The sequence below is a fragment of the Hypanus sabinus genome, chromosome 22 (genome assembly GCF_030144855.1).
Source record: "Hypanus sabinus isolate sHypSab1 chromosome 22, sHypSab1.hap1, whole genome shotgun sequence".
In the NCBI taxonomy this organism is placed as follows: domain Eukaryota; kingdom Metazoa; phylum Chordata; class Chondrichthyes; order Myliobatiformes; family Dasyatidae; genus Hypanus; species Hypanus sabinus.
The window spans coordinates 55,272,982-55,299,015 of NC_082727.1; the positions used below are offsets into that span (position 1 = coordinate 55,272,982).

The 26,034-nt window shown below is 38.2% G+C and overlaps 1 protein-coding gene across 9 annotated transcripts in view; it reads right to left on the minus strand.

The window, feature by feature from the left end:
- The window catches only part of tacc2 (transforming, acidic coiled-coil containing protein 2), a 204,879-nt gene that overhangs the window by 135,644 nt on the left and 43,201 nt on the right, over positions 1-26,034 (minus strand). For 7 of the 9 annotated variants that reach the window (XM_059947784.1, XM_059947783.1, XM_059947782.1 and 4 more), the window contains exons 3-11: positions 24,481-24,606; positions 23,880-24,011; positions 22,474-22,611; positions 21,381-21,527; positions 20,681-20,821; positions 18,397-18,537; positions 17,842-17,979; positions 13,519-13,626; positions 2,132-2,254 (exon numbers count right to left, since the gene is read on the minus strand). The gene's annotated coding sequence lies outside the window, so the exon portion shown is untranslated. The remainder of the gene's footprint in view (positions 1-2,131; positions 2,255-13,518; positions 13,627-17,841; positions 17,980-18,396; positions 18,538-20,680; positions 20,822-21,380; positions 21,528-22,473; positions 22,612-23,879; positions 24,012-24,480; positions 24,607-26,034) is intronic. The other 2 variants (XM_059947778.1, XM_059947781.1) reach the window with 2 other exon arrangements.

Sequence of the window (26,034 nt, forward strand, 5' to 3'; positions counted from 1 at the left end):
TTAAAAGATCTATATTCATTTCATCAGCCATTTCCGTCCATTGAAGCCGGTGTCAATTATATTCCCTCACCAGGGCTACACTAGCTGAGACAGTTTTGCTGTTTCCACGTTAGAAAAGATGGGGATCTGCCTCACCTTCAGGCTCCCTCTCTTAGATGCCTCATGGACTGAAATGTCAGAGTTTTGTCAGAAAAGCAGAGAGGAAATTTGCGATTTCCACATGGGAATGCAGCAGTCACTCTCAAGTACTAGAAGCAATGTTGGTGAATGTGAGCAGCTTTTACCGAGCTTCTCCAGGGAAATCATGCTTCTCGTAATGATGCAGGAGCTCACACACATTAAGGTTAGTAGCTAAAAGTAGTGAAATCCAGCTTGTGACACAGTATCTACAACAGTTGTTTGAAAGAGGATAGCAGTAGTGGGGGAAAAAGCCACTGGGACCCACACGCCACACCAGCTGAGCAACAAGAGCACTTGCTGCCACCCCCACCAGCTCCAGACATCAGTGACAGGAGAGTTTAAGCACAGCATAAATAGCTTTGTAGATAGAGCCATAACAGGCGTCACCTACAAATGCTGCCAGCTCACACATCTCTCTTTTGAACATTGTATGTGTTCTTCTCACCCTATCTTGCACATTTTGGTTTCCAGCACTGTCCAGACATGTGATCGAAAAGAGTGGAGATACTGTGACCTCAAGCAGATGTGCTTTTTCAGATTTTGATATTACCTTCTCCTTGGCTGCTACTTTCTGTCACATGCTCTTTGACATCTGTCCAGATGTGTTTGATCTAGAAATTGCACTTATTTGCTCAGCGGCCTCATATCGTCCCTCAGGGCCAGGGGAACTGAAATTTATGTCTGTAATTCCCTTCCTCCACAATAAGCTCATGCTCTTGCCCTATAAATCAAAGCTTCCTTTGTGCTATATATCAGAATGCTGTCTGTGTGTATGCTTGCTCAGGTCCACACTGATCCACTGACTTGTAAAGCTGGATGAACACAATATTCTGTTCTCTGACATCCTTTGGCTTATTCCAAAGCATATTCAGTACATCATCAAGCAGGATAATACACTACATTGTCCTTTTAGATAAGTGATCAATTACAGCCATAAAAATTAACTGGAGTACATAGAGGGCGATTCTTCCTATACTGTGTGAAGACACATCATGCCTCTTACTTGTTTAATGGAGTTTTAATAGAGTTACATATTTCTGCCTAACATGCAGCAGATGTAAAGTCTCCAATTCAATGTTTGCCAACAGTTACAGTCAGGCTAATTTTAGAATTTCTAAGAAATCTTATAGCTTTCTTGGAATGATGGCAGCCTTTGTAAAAGATTGACATTATTAATTGCATTATCAGCTTTTCAGTACCGAAACAACCAATGAGATTATCCCTGCTGGTCCAGGCGTGACTCAAGTCTTTTGTACTTCTGCTCTTCCTTCTATAAAAACCTTTATTATCACCACACATGTAAGCTTCGCAGAATCTTTATTAGCATTCAAATCCTTATGCGAGAAGCAAAAACTTAACTTACTTCAGAACTAAAGTTTTACTTCCTCTTAAGTGAACCAAAAAAAAGGAAGTGAGAACTTTTCCAATTGACAATCAAACACCTCGTTCAACTGCCAGAATTCCATACTAAATAACAGTCAAAAATCAAAATATAAATTAAAAAGGAAAAATTTACTTCCAAATTTTCAGATCAAATGAGCCATAATGGCCATAAAAGGTATTCTGCCATTGATTTAAAGTAACAAATGAACATAAGTAGTCCAAATTAGATTTTACATCATTGTAATGACATAAAGTTTACAACTTGGATTGTTTCCCACCCATAATTCATAGAAGTAAAATGGATCTGAAAGCAAGAAGTTTAAGGATCAGTTCGCAAGAAAGGGTTGAAATTTGTTATGTAGTGGAAACTACTTAGACTTATGAATGAAAGTCAATGGAAGGCTTTCTATCATATGAGTGACGTAAAGAAACTATTTAACTAACACCTAATCATTTATCCAGCTAGGAAATGTAACACATATTTAGCAACATCAGGATGTAAATACAGAGGAGTGAGGTTCTTTTTGAAAATATTAAAACTATAACAATGTATAGAAATGTGCAGCACCTTAATGCAGACTGCTCAGTGTCATCCTGGAGTAAAATATTGTTCTGTACAGCAGAGTTAACAGCAGAAACTGGTAGTTCAGAGGTACAGTCTGTGTCTTTGATATCACTAGGCACAGAGGAGCTGGTAACAAAAATAATGACAATTAAAATCTTTGCCAATAAGACATCCAAAAATAATCCCTGTGAACAAACAACTTATCCAAGCACTTTAGCCAACAAGTCTCAAGATGGACTGAAAGTTGAAAAGACAAGTGGTAGGAATAAATAAAGACTGCTTTTGTAGATCCCCAATCCTTTTTAAAAATAACACATAGAAGCAAATCTGCTACAGATGCACTGTTAATACGTCAAAATATGCCCATTTATTTTGAAAATTGAAAGGCAGAAAGAACAAGTAGTCCTAATTTCAGATTCTGAGTATTTGTGGTGTTTTCCATTAGAAGGAGATCAATATAGGATGAATGTTAACTTTATAGACAGGGAGCTCCAACTAAGGTTTAAGCTGTACAATTATAAAACAACTGACCTCAACTGTAAAAGAATTCCGTCAGCTGTTATCTGTCTGTGAATTGAAACAATTTAGAGTGCTTATCCTGTAACAATGACACTTATAGTGATAACCAAGTGAATAAGGCAGAGGAGAGATGATGGCCAGTTATTCAAGATTGGTTCTCACATTGCCTAAATGGTTGAGATTCTTTTATGTAAATAATTTGATTTTAACGTTGCATTTTTCTGGAGGAATTGCTGATTCTGCTGGGAGAATTTACTGTAGTTTAACTGACTTTCTGTTGTGAGTCACATATGTCACTCCCACCTCTAATTATTAGCTGATATGATGTTGTCAAAAAGTACCCTGAATTTTTAGCCCTGGAAAGGAAATTTAAATCTTGTGCAATTCACACAACTACCTCCACCATGGACGGGCCCAAGCCTGGCTGCAAAAGGGGAAGGGTTGTGTATGGAGCCAGCAAACCAATCCTGTAAAAACCCAGTGTTACAGATACACCAACAGAAGCTCTGCCTCATCCCTGGAAGAGGAAGGATATTCAAAGATGGGCTACACCTGGAGACAATTTGAAAGACTGGCCCAGGAGAGGGGACACTGTCAAGCTGCCGTAATGGCTTATGCCCCAGTTAGGGTGATGGGCTGACAAGAAGAAGCAGATTTCACACAACTACGAGAACAGGTCAAACACGAGGAAATCTGCAGATGCTGGAAATTCAAACAACACACACAAAATGCTGGTGGAACACAGCAGGCCAGGCAGCATCTATGGGGAGAAGCACTGTAACGTTTCGGGCCGAGAACCTTCGTCAGGACTAACTGGAAGGAAAGATACTAAGAGATTTGAAAGTAGGAGGGGGAGGGGGAAATACAAATGATAAGAGAAGACCAGAGGGGATACGATGAAGCTAAGAGCTGTAAAGGTGATTGGCAAAAGTGATACAGAGCTGGAGAAGGGAAAGGATCATGGGACGGGAGGCCTAGGGAGAAAGAAAGGAGGAGGGAAGCACCAGAGGGAGATGGAGAACAGGCAGTGATGGACAGAGAGAGAGAAAAAAACAAACAACTAAATATGTCAGGGAAGGGGTAAGAAGGGGAGGAGGGGCATTAGCGGAAGTTAGAGAAGTCAATGTTCATGCCATCCGGTTGGAGAACAGGTCAACTTAGTTTCGGAACTATGATGGAAGTATTTCAACACTAGTGGTAACAATGAACATATTTTAAACTTCATTGTATTAAACACAACTCTAATTTTATTGCCAAACAAACTTGAATCATTTTGTACTTTACTAAGACTATAAGACACGAGAGCAGAATTAGGCCATTTGGTTCATTGAGTCTGCTCCACTGTTTCATCATGGCTGATCCACTTCCCTCTCAACTCTATTCTCCTGCCTTCCCCCTATAACCTTTCACGCCCTGACTAATCAAGAACCATCAATCTCTGCCTTAAATGTGCCTAGTGTCCTGGACACTATAGCCAGCTGTGGCAAAGAATTCCACAAATTCACCATCCTCTGACTAAAGAAATTCCTCCTCATCTCTGTTCCAATGGGGTCCCTCTAATATAAGGCTGTGCCCTATGGTCCTAGACAACCCACCAAAGGAAACATCCTCTTCACATCCATTCTATCAAGGCCTTTCAAAGTTGGACGGGTTTCAATGAGATCCTCCCTCATTCTTCTTAATTCCAGCCAGTGCAGGCCCAGAGCTTTCAATCGCTGCTTATATGATAACCCTCTCATTTCCAGAATCAAACTCGTGAACCTACTCTGGACCCCCTCCAATGTCAGCACAATATAAACAGACCATGATGCTCTTTGCGCTTGTAGCGATTAATTTTGTTTTGCTTCAGTTTTTGTATCAACATATCAGGGCTTTGTCTTGTCTCAAGAATCACAGCATCCCAAAATGTAGAGGTAGGTGTCTTGTTGAGATCAGAGCAAATTGCAAATTGAGAAGGAACTATCATAACATTTGTTGGTCAGATTCCACCTACAATAACTGTTATATTAGCAATTATAACATGTTTTGAAACATTTTGTGACAAAGCAGGTTAGGACTTCATTGATCAGCAAACCATCACACATCATCATCGATATGATTGGGGTCTTTTAAAATAATTAATCCCATTGTCCAATTGTATAGCAAGTTCCATTTATATAGCACTTTTAAGATTTTAAAACAGCCCAGTTGAAACTGCCAGTTCAAACAAAATTTGGGATCAAAAAATATAAAGGAATATCCTGGATAGAAAGATTTAGAATGTGAAGGGCTATATGTGGGCAATTGGGACTAGTTTAGATGGGCATCTTGTGATTACAGTTACATGATGCTGTGTTATTCCCACTATGTCTTCTTTCTTCCCAGTCCCTTACACTGAGTTTCATTGGAGCCACGTAAACTGGAGAAAACAGCACCTCATCTTTTTACTTGGGCACGTTTCAACTTCTGGATTCAACAATGCAACAATTTTAATCAAGAGCATTGATCAACACTTTTATTTCAGATTTCCAGAGTAACTTCAGATAATTATTCTTGTTTGGACTTTCATTAAAATAAATTATGGACCCTTTTCTCATTTAATCTCTCTTGTCTCCTATTTTGTTTTTATTTCAGTTTTCCAACATCCGCAGTTATTGTGCTTAAGTAAATTTCTTATCAAAGTACATATATGTCACCATACACAACTCTGAGATTCATTTTCTTGTAGGCATACTCTAAATCCATGATAGAATAATAACCATAATAGCATCAAAGAAAAAACACACCAACTTGATTCTATTATGGTTATTATTCTATTATAGATTTTTTTGAATGTGCCCACCAAAAATGTACTTGCGAGTTGTACTTTGTCCATATTAACAGTTAAAAGTTATACCAATCCACCTTCTGGAACAAGCTGGTTTCAGAACGTAACACTAAAATGAATTGTAACTACACTTAGAAATGGTTTATCACTGTTAGTACTAACACTATTGAAAAAAAGCCAATTAAATAAAACAGTTAAAAACCAAAATGTTCAACACAAATATTGATTACGTGGTTTTCTTCCATTCTCTTTTTATTTGAGTTTGTTTTCTGTCTGACCTATCTTTGCTGTTTCATTTCCCTATAAAAAGTTGAGTCCTTCACCTACCTGGTTTCTGTGGTCTTCATCCCCTCGTGGAAGGGAGGAACAACTTGGGCTGGTATTAGGTTTACACTGCCAAAAACTAGGTCCTTAGTTTTCTGGCACTGAAAACCTACTGTTCAGCAGTGGAAAAAACACATACTAATGTCTTGTAATGTCATATCTGTGTGGAAAATATGTGTGACCAGGAAATTGCTGCTGATAACAGCAACACAGAATGCCTCACGCAGGAATACAAATGTGTCATTGACATGCTAAAAGCTAACAAAGCAGAGCTGACATAATTCTGTGCTGGTATCAATAACAAACAGATTGGGGAAAGCAAGGGTTGTTTAAATAATGGAGCAAAAAAAACAGAAAATGAAAACAATAAAACAAAAATAGCCAGGGAAAACAGGCCTTGATCTACCTCAGAGTTTGTGTTATACATCAGAGGAGGAGCTTGTCACAACGTCAAGCTGCTTGACACAGACATGGTCAATTCTATAAGTAAATCCATCTCCAAAATACAGTGGAAGGCCTTCAGACTGGACAAGACCCATTGTACTAATATGCTGCATTTACCCTTGAACCCAAAAGTGGTGCAGAGAAAGATTCTTTTGTGGTTTTTCAAATCTGTCAGCTATGGCAATCCCCACCAGATGTTTAATGTAATCCAGAAGCCTGGATTAATAATCCAAAAAGCAGACTTCAAATTCCATAGTAGTAGCTCTGGAATTTAAAATAGGTTAATAATCTGGATTTTGGGAAAGAAAAATCTTAGCAATGATGATGTTTCACTATTGTTCTTGAGGGAGGATACATCTTTTATCCTGTCAGGCATTTATGGCACTATGGGCCCACTTTTAGTACTTAACTTTTATGTGGACCCTGAGTTGAGCTGGAAAGTTGCTCATCTTAAAGACAATAAAGGATTTTATTAATTAATTTACTTAAGATTCAGGCCCTTTCAGCCCACAGAGCTCTCACCACCGAGTTACACCCATTTGACCAACTAACCTACTAATCCTGTGAGTCTTTAAAATGTGTAAGGAAACCACAACTCTCAGAGAAAAGCCACGTGGTTGCCGGGAGAAGATACAAACTCCTTAACAACAGTGGTGGAATTGAACCCAGGTTGCTGGCACTGTTAACAAATACTCGTCTCGTAGCAAAAGCCTAAACCAGTAAAAGATTGGGAAATACCCAAGTAGGAAGTCCAATGTCACCCAGGTTAATTAAACACAAAATTGTAATGTTAGCAAGTTCTGCCTGCAGAGGGATGAAAATGAGGTTTACCAATTTTAAAAAAAATATTAAAAAATGCTATGCGAGGGTGAGGCAGTCTGGACACAGGATGTACAGGGAGAGGAACGCAACAACGATTGGAAGCTGAAGACATCAACTGTTAAGAGTGAAATTAGTAATGAGTATCTAAAAGATTTATTGAAACTACAGATATAACATGCAGCAGCTATAATGAGACAATATGAGCAGAGACCAGTGTACAAAATCCCTATTGTGTAGTCAGGAATTAGTAAAATCATACCATTTGGTTCAAGTATTGGTACAAGTTTGTGAATTGACTTTCTGAGGATGCAAAACTATTTCATTCCAATGAAACCAAGACACAAGATGGCGAGCCACCCAAGATGAAGAACCAGCACGGAAACAATATGTGCAATGAAGCAGAGGATTTAATATGGTTGGATGGATAAGTTTATTTTCATTCAAAGAATCCAAATTTGATTTTCTGCAAGAACTGATCATTTTTGCAAAGAGATTTATAAGTTTTTAAGTGAGATTTACTTTGTTAAGGGGCTGAGATGTTGGAGAATTGTCATGCGAGGAGTTAAATGGTGTATATAGAACATTTGAATTTGAATTTAAACTTGTAGATATACAGCCTGGATCTGAAACTGCAGTTAATTATAACACTTGAGAACAGGAATTATATTTTGCTTTCTAACTAACTAGAGACAAGTAAAGAGGAAAGTTCAGTTTGTAAACTTTTAAATAGGAAATAACACTGGATCTAATTATTTAGAGAAATTGGAGTAACAAAGGTTATTCTAAGGAATATCACTGATTCTAACGAAACAGGAATTTGGCTTTTGCTTGTATCTAAGATTTGGAACCAAAACAGAAGGTCTGAATTTTGAATTGTTCTTGCTCATGTAAATATTTTGTACATATTGCTGCTTGCTCATAGACAAAACTTATTTCCAGAAGTGTGTGGTTTCTATTCACTGCCTCCTTCCAATACCTAGAACCTTATGATGGCCTAATAGCACCTAGTGTAATTTGGTTTTCTCACAAGAGTGCAGCAACTAGTCACACACGATAAGACAGGTGTGTGGTAAACTACATATACCTGTCTGGACACGCCCCCCCTGCTGACTGCCCCTGTGGCTCCTCCCACTGACCGTGGCTCCTCCCACAGACCCCGGTATAAAAGCGATTGGGGCCTGAGCCCTGCCTCTCAGTCTCCAGGATGTAGCATTGTGGTCAATTGCTGCTTGTTCTTTCTTCCAGTCAATAAAAGCCGATATCTCGCCTCACGTCTCAGAGAGTTATTGATGGTGCATCAAGGTGTTACACCAATAAAAGACAATTCAATTAATTTTGTTTCTGGACTGGAGGTGTACGTAATTGAAGGATATTTTGTCTTCATGATAAATTGAATTTTATTATATTAGACAGAATATATTTGTCAGTTTACTGTACTTCCTGCACTTTCAGAGATATTTGTCAAATCCAGTAAATCTATCAAAAGATTATGGACTCAACAGCAGAAAAGTGCTAAGGTCAATAGAACTTCAGGATTCTTTGTGGACTGTGTACCTGACCTGGCAATTACGTTTTTAAACTAACTACCACAAATGCACAAAGGAAGTGAACTGCAATTCCTCTTCCAGTTTTCATTTCTTGCCTATAATGGAGTAATTTGCTTTGCCCCTATTAGGTTAATGAAGAGGGTCGCATTTCAAGATGGCCCTGATCAATGTCCGGACTTTGTACTTCCTTTGCACAGGTTAACAAGGTAGAAAAATTTAACAGAAATTTGACTTTAGGGATCTTCTACATGTAAAATATATGGTAATGAAGTTTGACTGATTCTGTCAATCTATGGCATGAAAAAGGCTGGGAACCCCTGTTCTCGATGAATCTTGAGATCCAGCACTCTCTCCTCTCCCATCCTTTTTGCTGTAGTGTTGGGAAAAGCTCTGACCTTAGATTCTAGATATATTGTATAATAGCTGGACCACTAGTTGACATTAAACTGTTTTAGACCTAAATCACTGGTAAAGTATAATGTTATAATAGTCTTTAAAAGTTACAGGATAAAATTGATCATTTGAGTTCTACTTGAACATATCCATTCCATTAACAACGTTATATGATGAGATTCTTAAAACTGGCCGGTCATTAAATCCACTGACAGTACACATCTATTAGCAAATAAGTGGCGTATAATGGGATTCCTTTTACATTCAATAGGACTAGTCTTTGAAGTGCTTGACTTACAGTGAAGCTAAATGGCCACATCGTTTCAGAAGCAAACAGAACTGTGTTGAAACAAGAGTCTGAAATATTCAAGGATGAAGCTTTAATTCGTATAGGTTCTAAAAGCTGAGTTAGTATTAGATTTTTTATAACATGTAACAATGAAAAAGTATTTTTGGTTTCCAGTCTTTAACAAGGTTGCCAACATGCACCATTAGTACATGGAAAAGAACATGGAAAAGCAAGTAGACACGAGATCTGCTAAAACTGAAAAGATTTAACGTATTTTAAAATAGCTGTCATAGTAGATTAAACTAGGTATTTAGAATTGATCACATTTGTTCAACAACAATTAAGTCCTTATGGCTAATTATGAAATACTTTTCCCTTCAGCTCCAAATATTTTCTACTTCTGATTTGTCACTTTACCTTTCCTTTGCTTAGCTTAACTACACAGTTACTGTTCATAAGTAACTTCACAAAAACGCTACATTCAAAAGGTAAATAGTATATATTTTTGTTTAAGATATCCATTTTCTGAATTAGAACAGGGATTTAGAGAAAAAATATTTTGAACACGAGACCTGTCTACATTCCTAGGATTAAATCTACAATCTAGAAAAAGATATGACCTAGAAATTTAATCACATTGCATCATTTTCACAGTGAATAACTGAAATAAGAACTTTGAATGACATGAAGTTTTCCCACAGTCATTGCTAGCTAGTACATGCATTGAGTAATATCATGTAGTATCACTTTTGAAATATTACTCTATGTTTTTCCTGCAGCGATTATTGTTGTTCCTTGCCGGAACAAGCAGGTATTCACAGCACAGCACCAAACTAGAGCCCCATCTAAAATTTGCCCATTGATGCCCTGTGATTCATTGTCTCCTGCTTATCCTGGTCCAACATGGTATTCACTAACTTCTAAATCCCTGGCTCCCTGACACTCAAGTGGTCCTAAGCCTCTAATGCCTTAGTCTCTGAACTCCTGCACCTCCACCCCTCCATCCCCGCACTGCCGAGAGAAGATCTTTGCTCCCTTCCCACCCTCCTAAAGGCACCTAGCCTCAGATAGTTGAAGCAAACCTCTCCACTCATTCCCATCAGGAACTAATGGAATTTCTGTTGGTCGATTTTCCTTACTATAGAGTTATACAACATAGAAACAGGCCCATCAGTCCACAATATCCATTAAGGGCTTATTTGCATGAATCCTATTTGTATTCTCCCAATGCTCCCTTGAAATAGTCCCGATCATGCACCATTCAGTACACATGAGAGCAGGGGTTCCTAAACTGGGGGTCCACGGATCCCTTGCTTAATGCTATTGGTCCATGGCATAAAAATGGTCAGGAACCCCCACATTACAGGCAATTTTACAGAGGCCAATTAATCTTCAAACCTTGACATATTTGGCAAAAATCAAACAGCCGGAGAAGTTCAGTGAGTCAGAAGCGTATGTGGAGGGAAAGGAATGGCTGACATATTGAATTAAGACTCTGCATCAGACAACTTGACACAAGCCTTGCAGGTAGCCAGCAGAATTTCTTTTGAATTTCAATCTCCTTATAGTAATCTAAATAGACAATGGATTTGTAAACCATGAACAAGTAATACAATCTTCAGTATTACATTCAATTATAAAACTTACCAAAATCTTTTGAAAATAAATTCAATTATAGTGTTATTGCACTTGAAGATGGATTTTTGTTTAATGAAATCTCCTCAAGGCCATTTTGTGCTGCTTCACATCATTCCAGAAACTCAACCAGACACATCTGGGTGCAGGTCACACTTCGGAACTCCATAACAAGGCAAAGCTTGATAGGGTGTATGGAGGGATGATGAAGGTCTCGAAGAGGAGGGTCACAGTCTCAAGATTAAGGATGGCCATTTATAAATTAACAGAAATTTCTTCAACCCAGTTCACAGATTTTGAGATGTTAAAGAAAACAAGTAATAAAGGACTAACACAAATCACACACTTCAAGATAAGCAAAGATATTGTTGAACGGTGAAGTAGGAACGAGAAGCCCAAGGGCCTATCCTCACCCTCGTCATTATCTGCTGGCTGTGTTGTATGACACAGGTGATCATGGTCTTTGACTAGGATTGTTCTTGGTAATTTATTCTACAGAGGTCGATTGCCATTGCCTTCTTCTGGGCAGTGTCTTTACAAACTGGGTGAACCAGGCCCCCCCCCCCCCTTAGCCAATATCAAAACTCTTCAGAGATTGCCTGTCTGGCAACAGTGGTCGCAAAACCAAGACCACCTGCTCCCATGACTTCACATGACCCTAATCGGTGGGGGGTGGGGGCGGAATAAGGTACTACATCTTGCCCAAAGGGTGACCTGCAGGCTAGCGGAGGGAAGGAGTGCCTTACACCTTGTTCGATGGAGACATATCTCCATGCACCCACCCAAAATGGCCTACACCTGCTTCTGTGTTTTGATCTTTTTAGGTGCAAACTTTAATAATTGTTGGAAGAGACTGGCATACATGGGGCAGCACTTAGTGCAATGCTTCAAAGTACCAGCCATCAGCGATCGATGTACAATTGGGTTGTTGGGTTTCAGACAGACTGACAGACATACTTTATTGATCCTGAGGGAAATTGGGTTTTGTTACAGCTGCACCAACCAAGAATAGTGTAGAAATATAGCAATATAAAACCATAAATAATTAAATAATAATAAGTTAATCATGCCAAGTGGAAATAAGTCCAGGACCACATTTCAAAGACATACAGGCTAGGTTTAGGGTTAGTAAGTTGTGATGCTATGTTGAAGCATGGCAACACATGCGGCTGTCCCCACACTTGTGCTGCTCATTGACACAAATGATGCAAACTTGAGAAGTAAATGTAAAGCTAAGCTAACCTTTACAATCTATGCTCTGATTTATTCAAGAAGCAACGTGTATGGAGAAGGTCTGACCCAGGGAGGGTGGGACAGGTGGAGCGGGGCAGTGTTTGGGGACTCTCAAGCCTATCTATTTGCAATGTGAGTCAGTTTTCTCAAGATCCCCCTGTTCCAGCTGCTTAAACTGTAAAATAGCGTACTTCCTCTGCTTCTGACAATGTCACTTGTAGGCTCCTTCAGAAGTAACAGCTGCTGAGGGTCAACATCTCTGCCAAGCAGCCCACTACCAGGCATTGATGCAAATGATGCCCTTTATCAACCCCTTTAAATCAACCCCTTTAACTCCAAACAATAGAGTGGGACTCTGAAGCCCCAACCCACCATCCCCACCAATGTCATTCCCAAACAGCTCAGGAATCTAACTTCCTCTCTTTTCATTTTTCTTATGGCCTCTGATTTTCCACCCATCTACAATGTGAGCTAGACTCCAATCCGATACTTCCCTGCATAGCAGGGCTTGGTTAGTTATCTCACACCCCACCACCAAATCTTTGCAAGACTTTGATGCTCTCCAACTCCTACAGGGCTAATTCTCCTCCCCCATCCTCAACCAGACCAGGCTCCATCTCCCTCCCCAAACTAGTATAGAGTGTCAATTCCTCCCTCCAATTAGTCCAAAGTTCAAAGTAACTTTATTAACAAAGTTCACCACATACAATCCTAAGATTCATTTCCTTATAGGCATTCAAAGCAGAACAAAGAAATAAAATAGAATCAATGAAAAACTGTACACAAAGTCAGACAAACACGCATTGAACGAAAGACAACATATTCTGCAAATACGAAAAGAAAAACAAAATAATCACAGATAAATAAGTAATAAATAATATTGAGAACATAAGTTGTAGTGTCCTTGACAGTGATTTGCATCAGGACTCCAAAACCCTTCTAAACACCTTCTCCCCTTCCCATTTTAACACACTCAAACACATACACACATGCCATCCCCCAATCACAGTAGAGGTTCAATCCTCCGAAACACATGCTCCTCCCAATCCAAACCACTGAACTTTGAGATCCTTGTAAATTCCTCGGCATTTATAGGAGTCCTTTACATAAAGTGCATGGAGGTTGACTGCAAAAAAAAAGATCTAAAATTGGACTGTGAAAGCAAAGTTCCAAAATGGGAGGCTGCATTTTTGATTCTAGATCAAAATTGAAGAGGAAGAGATTTGGAAGTAATATCCAAATGTTTGCCAAAAGCTTAGGCCTGAGCTGCCTAATTGTACTCAGTACTGATGTAATTGCATTTAAGTATTAAAAGTTCAGCTGATTGCACAGTGAGTAAGGTAGCAATTACATTAAAATAGAGTTAAAAGTGCAGTACCTGTCAATAAAATGCTCTTGGGACTCTTGTACAGCTTCAACATTAGTTTCAAAAGGAACTGCAAACAGAGGATGTAGGGAACCTTGTTCTTCACCAAATGAAAGTACACTATTGGAAAAAGAAAGACATACACTTTATGGATTTTGCAGGACTCAAAATTATGCAAAGTGATTCATGGAAGCTTGTCAACGTTACTCCCATTTTACCTAATTTGCAACTGAAAAATTCAAAATCAGTATCCATTTGATGACTCACTGAGTAATTACATCATGAGAATTGTAAAGATTAAGTTTTCACAAGAGAATTTTCAACAAGCAGGCAAACAAGCTAACTATGAGCCAGGCTCAATCCTTTATTCTGTACTGGGTTATGCTTTCTTTTTTCACTAAAGTTTGTGACAGAGTCATTGGTGTTACTTCATACTCACAGCTCAATTATTAAAAGAGGAAATATACTCGAACAACTAGTAGGGTAGGAGAATATTATAAATTGCCTTAGCATCCTTTCCAGAGGTAGGGAAAAAGCCTGCTCCTCTTTACTGGTTGGCATCACTGCTCCCCTACATGCCCAATTAAAAAATCGGACAAAATATCTGTCTGTGATGGCAACATAATTCAAAAATACTTCTTAGAGGAAGACTGAAAGAATTCAGGAATAGTTCAACAGAAGGAACCAAATTTTCTCAAAACAGGGAAAGGAGGACAAAAATAGCCTGAATGGAACATTAAGCACTAGTCGCCATAAAGAGTGTGAAGCTTGCCACTTGTAATGGGAAATCCTGCAAATGGAAAGGTTCTTAACGTAGTATTATCCTCATAGTAGTATATGGTGACATATACACTGTGTACTTTGATAATAAATGTACTTTGAATTTTGATAGGTTATAAACAAAGTAGGGTCTTCTATCATAAAGATAATAAGAACCAAAGTGAAAAACTGACTCGATACTGAAATGTTCATCGTAAACCTCAAGAGCTGACCATTCAGATCTGTGCGTATACTGTAAATGTTATGTTTTCACAAGAGAGTTAAGTTAAATTATTTGCGGCTGTAGAAAACATTAGGCACAGGAGAAATTCACAAGCACAGCGTCTGACAACTACTTCAATGCTGCAATTCTACATTCCAATATCATTACTGAAGCATTCGTTAACAAGCATTTTTACGTATGTATAACATGAAGAATGGAAGTACATTTTAGGAACAATTTGTAAATGTTTTTGGCACTTAAGAAAGTAAAAACTAAATTGGACATTGAATGAATGGAAAATATGAAATTAAGGCAGTAACATATCTATACCTTTCATATTTTCTGACATATCACTGAAGGCTCAAATTTGGAACTTAATTGAAAATATTGTGCTTTGGACAAGGTAGGCAATACCTGCCAGTTTATATTTATGTAGAATAATAAAGCACCAATGAAACTTTGATTCATCTTCAAACTATTTACCACCACAAACTTGATTTTTTTTTCCAAATTGTTGTTCTAAATAGTTTGGACTCACTCGCAGATGGGAAAACTATTTTCCCTCGATTTGGAGCTTTTGACCTATTTAGTTTTTTTAACTTCTGACCTAAAAGCCTGTTGTTAATTTTTACCAGTAGAAGTTCAGTCATTAGCTGCTACAATGTTACAGCTTGCACTTCAACACTAAATTGATGATCATAAGGAGTGTTATTCTTCAGGGCAATCATCCCTGTGTCTCGTCTTGGCTAACAATCAAATATTTTTTAAAAATCAGAGAGCTCAGAATACATGCCTTTCTTGTGCTTATTTTCGAAGGAAGTTTCCAGACAAGATATTCAGAAATGTGAGATTCCACAATCGTGTAGTAGTTAGCACAATATTTTACAGTACTAGTGACCTCGACTCAATTCCCGCTGCTGCCTGCAAGAAGCTTGTAAGTTCTCCCTGTGACAGCGTGGGTTTCATCTGGATGCTCTAGTTTTCTCCCACAGACTAAAGATATTCCGGTTGGAAGGTTAATTGGTCACGGTAAATTCTTCTGTGATTAGGCGAGGGTTAAACTGGGAGTTGCTGGGTGGCATGGCTCAAAGGCTGGATGGGCCTACTCCACTCTGGTTCTCAATCAATCAACCAATAAACAAATAAATAAATGGACAGACAGATGAATTGGTTTGACGGATAGAGCAATAAGTGGGAAATGGCAGGTGCAGCTGTGGCTATTTTGTAGAGCTCTTCAAGATCTCTACAACTCATGTTATCAGTATTATTTACTTATTTATTTGTGTTTGTACAGCTTGTCTTCTTTTGGATATTGGTTGTTTGTCATTCTTTGTTCTATTGCATTTCATTATTCTACTGTGAATGCCTGCAAGAAAATGAATCACAGGTAGTATATGATGACATACACATAACTACTTTGACGATAATAAATTTACTTTACTCTTCAGTGTTAACGCGAACAATGCACTGACGCAAGTCACTGTACTGCATGGAAAACTGAGTATCTTATATTCAACATTCCATACGGATGAGATTTGGGAACCCCTACTTTTCTTCACTGGGAACATACTTGATCCAAACCCTAAGAGAGAGGGAAGCCAGAAGTCCATAAGCCAATAATCATCAGAGGACCAGATGTGGAGTGGATCAGTAACTTTAAATTCCTGGGTGACCCTATCTCAGAGGACCTATCCCAGATCCACTGTATCAACATAATTGAAAGCACAACAGTGCCTCTACTTCCTCAGGAGTCTGCAGAAATTTGGCATGTCATCAAAAATCTTGGCAAACTCCTATAGATGAGTGGTGGAAAGTGTGCTGGCTGACTGCATTACAGCCTGGTATGGGAGCACAAATGCCTTTGAGCAGAAGATCTTACAAAAGGCAGTGGATTCAGCCCAGTACATCATAGGCAAAATCCTCCCAACCACTGAGCACATCTACGTAAAATGTTGCCATAAAAGAAGCATCCATCATCAAAGATCCTCAGCACCCAGGCCATGTTCTTTTCTCACTGCAGCCATCAGGTAGAAGCTACAAGTGCTCCAGGAAGGACACCACCAGATTCAAAAACAGCTTCTACTCCTCAACCATCAGGCGCTTGAACAAAAGGGGATAATTACACTCATTTAAGGGCTCTTTTATCTTGTTACTTGATGCTTGTTATTTATTGCTATTTATTTATTATCTGTATTGGCAGAGTTTGTTTACAGATCCTGTTTACAGCTACTATTCTACAGATTTGCTAAGTATGCCCGCAGAAAAAGAACCTCAGGGTTGTATGTGGTGACATGTATGTACTCTGATAATAAATTTTACTTTGAACTTTAACTATCTCCCTTTATTGCTTTTAATCAGTCTGGTACTGTTTTAACTTTATGGAGCTTTTCCAATGTACTTTTCTAAATCCCATCTCAGACCAATGACTTCAGCCTTAGCTCAATCTACAACTCTACCTGGTCCTGTTATGCCTTTTTCTGTCTTAATTAAATTCAACTGAATTACATTTCCATTCTAACTCCTTCAAATATCCAGTTTTATTCACAAAAGCTAAGTTCAGAAGTGCTCTTTCTAATACAATGAAAAGTTTTGCAACCAAAGCCAATGTTTTAAGAGAGTTCAAGATAAAAATAATAGAAGGGGAAGGGCTGAGAAATATGGAAGAGCTAGAACTTTATTTTAAATCTTGGTTTACCATCATTAATGATAAAGCTGATACTAGTAGATTCTCTCTGTCGTTCAGTCAGGCAGGTGTTGTTGATTTGTTGAGTGATACAAGATTTTGAATGTTATTGCAGTCAGCCTGAATGGCCTAAGTCTGGTTGAGTTCTTTGACACAGATACCAATGAGCTAGCCAGTATGAGCGGGATAATTCTCTTGGATTAAAGTAGATAAAATAATTTAATAAAAAATAGAGGCAATGCTTATTCCAAAATTAGATGACAATGAAACGTTAAAATCTGTGCTACAAATTGATTCAACGAATTTCAGCATTTCATCCTTCAGATACTTGCTAACACTTTTACTGTTCCATCACCTTCTGGTTTTTTCAAAGATGCTGTGCAGAACCAATGGTTCAATTAGTTCAACTTAATGTCAGAGAATGTATACAGTATATAAACTGAAATGTTTACTCTTCACAGACATCCATGAAAAAGAGAACAGAAAACCCCAAAGAATTATGACAGAAAACGCTAGAACCTCAAAGCCTCCTCATCCTCCCACACACAAGCAACAAAGGATCCTCTGTGTCCCCCCTCTCCCTCACTTACTCCAGCAAAAAACATCAGACCCACCATGTAAAAAATAGCAAGCCCCCAAAGAGCAATTTCTCAGTTTCAAAATTCTTTACCTTATTGGAAGCTGCTCAAGGTCATTCTGGAGAAAGTCAACAACATCCAAAGACTTGGTGCACTCAGAGTCTTGTGCAGGGTCAGGAGCAGCAGCTGGGACAAGAAGCGGCTCTTCTTTTTCAGAAGCCAAGGAAACACTGTTAAACACAGAATTCGAGATGTCCGGTATAAATAGTCACATGTTCAAAATGGCACCAAAATGGCAATATTCCACCACAGTCCAATTCTCTGGTCTCGCAGCCATTAACAATGACAAGCAGATAGATTAAATGAGTCCCTGTAATCCAGGCACAGTGAGACTGTTATAGCAGTTCTAATCAAAACTGGTTGAGACAAATACTGTAAAACTACATTGATCATTTTTCCTGTGCATTTGATTACATTCGACTCTTGCTGATTTGAAAACCCCAAAAATAAAGAAATTATTCTGAACATGGGACTGATCGCAATTAGTTCAAAGAAAATCAGTAACTATTCTTTTGGAAATGGGCCTAACGGTGGACAATGGGTTTCTTGGCTTTAAAGGGACCTTTCTACATTCCCCACATTGATACCTTAATGGAGACTCTTCACATTGGGGCTGGAGAACTTCAGCATCATCTAGTGGTTTGGTTTGCTCAGGTGTCTGTGGAGAGGGAGCTTCTACAGGCAGAAGAACTGGAGCAGGCTCTCCTTTTTCAGACGTCAGAGGTACACTGGTAAACACAGTCAGACATGTGTCAGGATAAAGAAGCATGTAACTTAACTACTAAACCAACTTACCGTATGATCAAACCTCCAGACATTTTCACTTTAATTATTATTTTTGTATTACATTTACATTGAACTGATATATATTGGAAATAAAGCAGAAAGTATCAGAAGTACACAGTGGGTTGAAAATATAAGACCGTAAGATATAAGAGCAGAATTAGGCTCATTGAGTCTGCTGTGCCATTTCATCATGGCTGATCCATTTCCCTCTCAGCCCCAAATATCTGCCTCCTGCCCATATCCCTTCATACCCTGACTAACCAACAATTTAACAATCTCTGCCTTAAATGTACCCAATGCCTTGGTCCCCACAGCTGCCTGTGGCAACAAATTCCATAGATTCACCACTCTCTGACTAAAGAAATTCCTCCTCATCTCTGTTCTAAAAGTACATCCCTCTATTCTGAGGCTGTATCTTCTGGTCTTAGACTCTCCCACCATAGGAAACATTCTTTCCACATCCACTCTATCGAGGCCTTTCAACATTCGGAAGGTTTCAATAAAATCACCCCTCATTCTTCTGAATTACAGAAGGAAAATACAGGACCATGCTTCATCCACGATATTACTCTCTTACCCCTCCCAAAGCTGATCAACCCAATGAGAAATTTCCAATATTTTCTAAATCCAGGTTGCCAACATTGGTTGTATTTATTCTGCTCTCTGAGTACTATCTGGTACATTTTGAAACAACCATTATGCACTTATGTTCCAATATATATTATACAAGCCTTCCAAAGTTTAGAATATTAAAAATGTTCATACACATAGAGGCAAGTTTTTTTTTCCCATTTAAATAGACAGCAAACTGGTTACCTTCAAGCTCCTGGAAGTATCGGAATGAGCTGAGACGTGATCAAAGAAAACTAACAAACTTTGATTTGGCTTTACTCAGTAATTAGCGTGGATTCTTCCGGCTGAGAGAGTGTACCAGTTCAAATTCCTCTCCTAACACATTGGCTTTTGCTATTCTGCATTAAGTCCATGCACTATCACACTACCTTTGCAGATCTCCACTGGCTCTCCCACATCCAACTCATTAGTTTTAAAATCCTCATCCTTGTCCAACATTCCCAGTGGTTTTGTTCCACCTTACATGTGCATTTTCCACAGCTACATATCTCAGAATATGACTTCAGCAACCCTGCAGACCATTTAAGCACCAGAGCTATGAAGCTTTCTACTTTCACTTCATACAGTACAAATTAGAAATCCTTTTTTATCTTGATAAATGAGTCTATTTTAATCAAGATATTGTGTGCGACTAATTTTAAAAGAAACAATTCTCAGATTCTTGCAACAAATTTATATTGACACAAGTTTAATCATTACAAACATCATTGAAATCATTCAAGCCTTGTCGTTGACTTTACTTCTTCAAAACTGCCAGCTCTTTATGTCAATAAATTGAGATTGTTGAAAATCAAAGACTAATGGCAATCATTTTCCCGGAAAAAAAGTAGCATTTCTGTTAAAATAAAAGAGTTGGCTTGAAAATAAACCAGTTTGAAATTCCTAAAAGACTGAATCCTTGTCCTGCATTTTGATAAGGAAAGCTGAGAGCATCGTTAAGATTTCTTCAGAGGCAGATGTGGAATGAAAATTGCTTAAACGCTAAAGGCTTGTAACTAAGCAACAAGCTTTTTTTCTGACTCATTACTTTCAAGATTAAAAAAGAGATTTATACTAACATTTCTATTTCAGTCAGGTGGCAAGGTTTACCACACTTTTACTTTCTTTTTCTCTCATTTTGTGGGCAGGACAAGTTTTGGCATCCCATAAGACTAAACATAATTACAAAGCGAATCCCTCACCTTAGATTGTCCTTCAGGTGGTTGCCACTGTTAGAAGCTCTAAAGCAGGTGTTCCCAGCCTGATGTTGACGGACCCCTCAATTAATGGTATTGGTCCATGGCATAAGAAAGGTTGGGAACCCCTGGTCTACAGGTATGCTTGCACCTTTCTTTTGCTTTTTTTTGCAGGTTTTTTTTGCTTTTGCTTTTGATAAACATTCTTCAGCACTTAGTGCGGCTGATAAGATCTCTCAGCAAACAGTTTGACTTTTTTAGTTTTGTGCATCAATACCTTAATGAAATCTGTTCATTCAGGAGAACTTCAGCATCATCCAAAGGCTTGGCACACTCAGAGTCTTGGGGTGGATCGGGATCTATAGGTGCAAGGAGAAAAGCTGGAAATGGTTCTTCCTCCTCGGAATCCAAGGGCAGGCTGGAAAACACAGACTCGTGAAGGAATGATAAATAATCACGTCCTTTAGTTATGAAATACAAGAATATTGAGAATTTCTACCAAAGCCCTATCCTTTCCAACCAATAACAACCATCAGAAGCAAGAAGCATCACTGATTGAGATTTTTCTAACCCAGGGACAGGGAGATCAGATAAATTGGGCCAATTCTAGTCCTACCCTACCATTGACTGGAGTTGTATCAATCAAAATTCTGCAAAATGATGTTAAATCTATTTCTAATATCATGGATTTATAGACTGCATTTATCAATATGTTCCAATTATGATCATTTGATCATATGATCGTTGGAACATTCCAAAATTAAAGGATCAAAATTCAACATAGATCAGAGTGATTCTAATTTGGAAAAAATTAACCACTGAATTAGCTCTTCACCAAGAGGTTTCCCAATGCCATGTTTAATTTTCAGAATCTTTTGCAGCTTCATCCTCTTCAATAAATTTTCTTAATTATTGCTGCAGCCTAACAGACTTCTCAGCTTCAAAGTTAAGTCTTCTAATTTCTCCACATTCAGTACCTTAATGGAGGCTGTTCAAGGTGACTCTGGAGAACTTCAGCTTCAGGCAAAGCCTCAGTGTGCTCAACAAGTTGTGGAAGTTCAGGGGCAACAGGTGCAAGATGAAAAGCTGGAATTGATTCTTCCTTTTCAGATGTCAGGGAAACACTGGCAAACACAAATTCAGAAGTGAATCATGCTGAACATTCGTGTGGCTTAGCCACAAACATCTATTGAGTTAATCTGGAGAAGTACAACAGCCCTTAGACTCAAACACACAAATCTAAGCATTGCAATCAGAAAAGAGCAGCAGAGTAGCATAGTGAATGGTGCAACGCTTTACAGTGCCAACTCTAACATCATGATTTGATTCCTGTTGCTGTCTTTAAGAAGATGTACCTTTAACCCATGACTGTGTGGGTTTCCTCTGGGTGCTCCAGTTTCCTCGTACATTTAAGGGACATACAGTTAGGGTTAGGGAGTTATGAGTGTGCTATGTTGGTGCCAACAGCAAGGCAACGCTTGTGGCTGCCCAGCACAACATTTGCTGATTTAATTTGACACAAATGACACATTTCACTGTATGTTTCAATATGCAGTGTGAAAAATAGAGCTCAACAGGTCAAGCAGCATCTATGGAAAAGAGTACAGTCGACATCTTGAGTTGAGACCCTTCAGCAGGACTGGAGAAAAGAAGATGAGGAGTAGACTTAAAAAGTGGGGGGAGGGGAGGGAGAAAATTATGGTGATCACAAGATGAAAAATAGAGCTACTCTTTAAGAGAAAATTCATCTGTTGACACTTCATCAAACTTATGGTAAGTCTAGTTGTACTACATTTTCTGTAGTTTTGGCTTGAGTTAGCTCCTTTATTGATGTTTCTAATTTTAAAAAATCATAAAAGAATAGCAATCATATCCTCGAGAGCTGTTTCTTTGCAATCCATTGATGCTGATCTCAACATTCCTGAATTAAAGAAATTATTTAAACATGGGGCATCCTGTAATTGTATTATTGAAATTTTGAAACAAACAGTTCTCCTGAAAAAAAAAATCAGCCTTACTGTGACCATCAAGTTTCTCAGCTTGAAATGTACTGATTTTTCACATTGTTACCTTATTTGAGTCTGCTCAATGTGATCTGGAAGTGTCAAAGAAGTGGTGCACTCCAAGTCCTGAGGAGGGTGAGGGGTATCAGGTGCAAGTAAAAATGCTGGAAGTGATTCTTCCTCCTCAGAAGCCAAGGGAACACTGCTGAACATACAATCAGAAATGAGTCAGTATGAGCATTCATGTGGTTCAGCTATGAAAATTAATTCAATGTGTCATCAACGCTCTTGCGCAGAAGAAACAGTTGTTGGCTTCCAGATCAATTTTCAACACTGCAGCTCCTCTTGCCAAATCTGTTCTGATGTCTTTTCTTCACTAAGCTTCATCAGTTACTAACTTTAAAAAAACTATTCAAGTCATATAATTAATTCAGACTTTATATGGCTGACAAATTCTCTAGATAAATCAGAGTGTTGTGTCTTTCCTGATTTGGTTTGTTATTTTATTTCTAATTATTAGATCTCGCTGTTTACTTGTGGGTTCACAGCTGTTGTCAAGTACTTACTATCGCATTGTTAAGCAATTAGCCTTCGACATAAGGTCAGCCATTATATAATCACTCGTACATTTCATTTAGTAGTTAGAAGCAGTTGTTTGAAGTCAAAGGAATTTGAATCTGCCTTTCGTTAGAATGCTAAGAAATACTGCCTTTTTACACCAGCTCCTTGCACACTGTAATGCATTGGCGAATAATAAAAATACCTTCAGCTACACCGGGACTGGAGTTATCTATCTGTCTAGCTTGAGAGAATGAGGCAAACTCTTAAGTGAGGCCAGAATACAGAGTGATAATATTGAAGATACAGGGGGTAATTGAAACAATTTCCAAGATATTAACTGAGCTTTTCTGGTTGAATCAAAGGAGTCAGTGGGAAAATAATTTTATCTGAACGTTCCTGGAAGAAACATTGATCTGAATTTCCCAGAAATAATTGTTTCAACCTACGTCAGAAGTGAAGGAGACAAGGTTACATATACCATGTGAAAGTAATTCTAAGATTATTTACTTCCAATTTAAACTGCAATCTTTCGATTGTTTTTCTAGTGAGTAAATTAGCCATTGAAGGGACCTCATATACAGTAAAGATGAACTCTTGATCTCTCAATTTGCCTTGCCGCAGACCTTCCACTTTATTTGTCTGTCAACACTGCACTTCCCTGTAACTGTAATATTATAATCTGCACTCTGTTTTCACGACTTCAGATCGATCTGTCTGGATAGCTTGCAACCAAGAGCTTTTCACTGCATCTTGGTACGTTTGACAATAATAAAGTTACCATTTAGAAGACTTTCTGCTGTAGATATTTAAAGAATTGTATTATGTTGCCCTTGTACTTGCTAATTTCATGAAGACAATGATACTAAGCATCCACTGTCTCCTAAAAAATTGCTCTATTCTCTACAATGATACCTTAGTGGAGCCTGGTCAAAGGACTTCTGCAGAATGCTTGCATCATCCAACGTCTTGGAGTACTCAGGTTGTTGTGGAGAAAGAGGGACAACTGGAATAAGACTGGAAACCAGCTCTTCTTTTTCAGAAATACTGGTAAATACAGGACAGGAATGTGTCAGCATAAACACTTACATGGTTCATCATTGAAAGCCATTTCTATCAGTCATCAAAACTACAGCTCATGTCTGACATCACACAGTTACTGATGGCAACACTTGAAATGTGATTTTTCATTGATAGATCTCTTCTATACCCAGAAGTAGTGCAAGCAGTTAGCTACTGGAATCCTTGTTTTGACTGGTTGACATAATATATTTATTCAAACAAAATACTGTAAAATTTTTCTATACATGCTTATTCTTTACATTAAGCTATTTTAAACATTTCAAAAAAGAATTACCATGACATAATAATATCTTTATCAGAGAAAATTACAAAAAATACTTCAGAAAATTTGAACCTTAATTTGAAATTTCTATTTTGAAAATTTGAAAATTCTAACTCTGATCAAAAGATTTCTCCACTTGAAGGCTACTTTTCCAGATCTTTGCATTAGTACCTTAATGTCTGTTCAAGGTGTTTGGGGAGAGTTTCAGCATCTCTCAGGGGTTCCGTGTGCAGTGGAGAAGGAGAAGAGGGCACAAGAGCTTGAAATGACTCTGATTTTTCAGGAGCCAAGGATACACTGGTAAATAAAGAATAGGCATGTCAGGATAATAATTTATCTGGTATAGCTTTAAAAATTAGACTGCAAGGCAGCTCATAAAATGATTATTTTTACATCATTCAACATTTGTATTGAAAATAAAGAAGGAAAATTTGAATTGAAGGGCAAGTTTAAAGGACACCTGAAAGGCAAACCAAGGACACCAAAATAATTTTAAAAGTTACGGATGTCAGGAATCTGATATAAACTCAAAATAAATGTGAACATTCACACAGTCTGATAGCTTCTGTAGATATCAACAGAATTTATAAAGTTTGCAAAAGATCATTCACGTGAAATGTTAAGCCCATTTCATTCCCCACAGCTGCTACATACACTGCTGAGTATTTTAAATTTTTATATTGTGAAAGAGGTTAATATGTGTTAAATTGATTTCATACAAAGTATTCTTTCAAAATATGATAAGCCCACTTTTAAATCTTTCCTCGTGTCAGGTTGGCTGGAGATTTGGGGAGATTTTAGTTGTTGGCGTCCACATAAATTAACGTATTATCCAATGCATTTAGTAGACTTTAAGATCTCAATCTCCCCATATCAGAATTGGCTAAATGACACAATTCTTGCTGCTGAGGTAACTGAGACATCAGTTCAGGATCCTATCCTGATACCCATATGACGTTTATCCCAAATTAAATTCAAACTCTTATCATGAAGTTATTGTAAACTTCCTTTAGCTTCCATTGTCAATCTAAGATCCTACTATGACCTCACTCCTTCTGATGTGAGCAATTAACACAGCCCTGTATCACAACATATATACTCAGCTTTCTTACGCTGATTCCCTGTATTAACACTTTACTTCCACTTTAAAAACTTTTGTCACTACATAAGGCCATACAACCATAAGATACAGGAGCTGAAATAGCCAATTGGCCCATTGAGTCTGCTCTGCTACTCTATCATGGCTAATCTATTTTCCCTGGTAACCCCATTATCCTGCCTACTCCCCATGCTAATCAAGAACCTATCAACCTCCGCTTTAAATATGCCCAATGACTTAGCCTCTATGGCCATCTATGGAAATGAATTCCACAGATTCACCATCCTCTGACACAAGAAATTCCTCCTCATCTGTTCTAAAAGGATTTTCCTCTATTCTGAGGCTGTGCCCTCCAGTCCTACACTCAACCACTACAGGAAATATCCACTCCACATCGAATCTATCAAGACCTTTCAATATTCAAAAGGTTTGAAGGAGATCCCCCTTGTTCTTCTAAATCCCAGCGAGTGCAAGCCCAAAGTCATCAAATGCTCCTCAAAATGTTTCTCCCTTTTATCCTCAGAATTATTCTCATAAACAGCTTATGGACATCAGACAAATGCCTTACAAAGCTTCGACATTGCGTTCTTTCTCTTTTTTGCTAGTTCTCTCTAAATCGCCTTCCT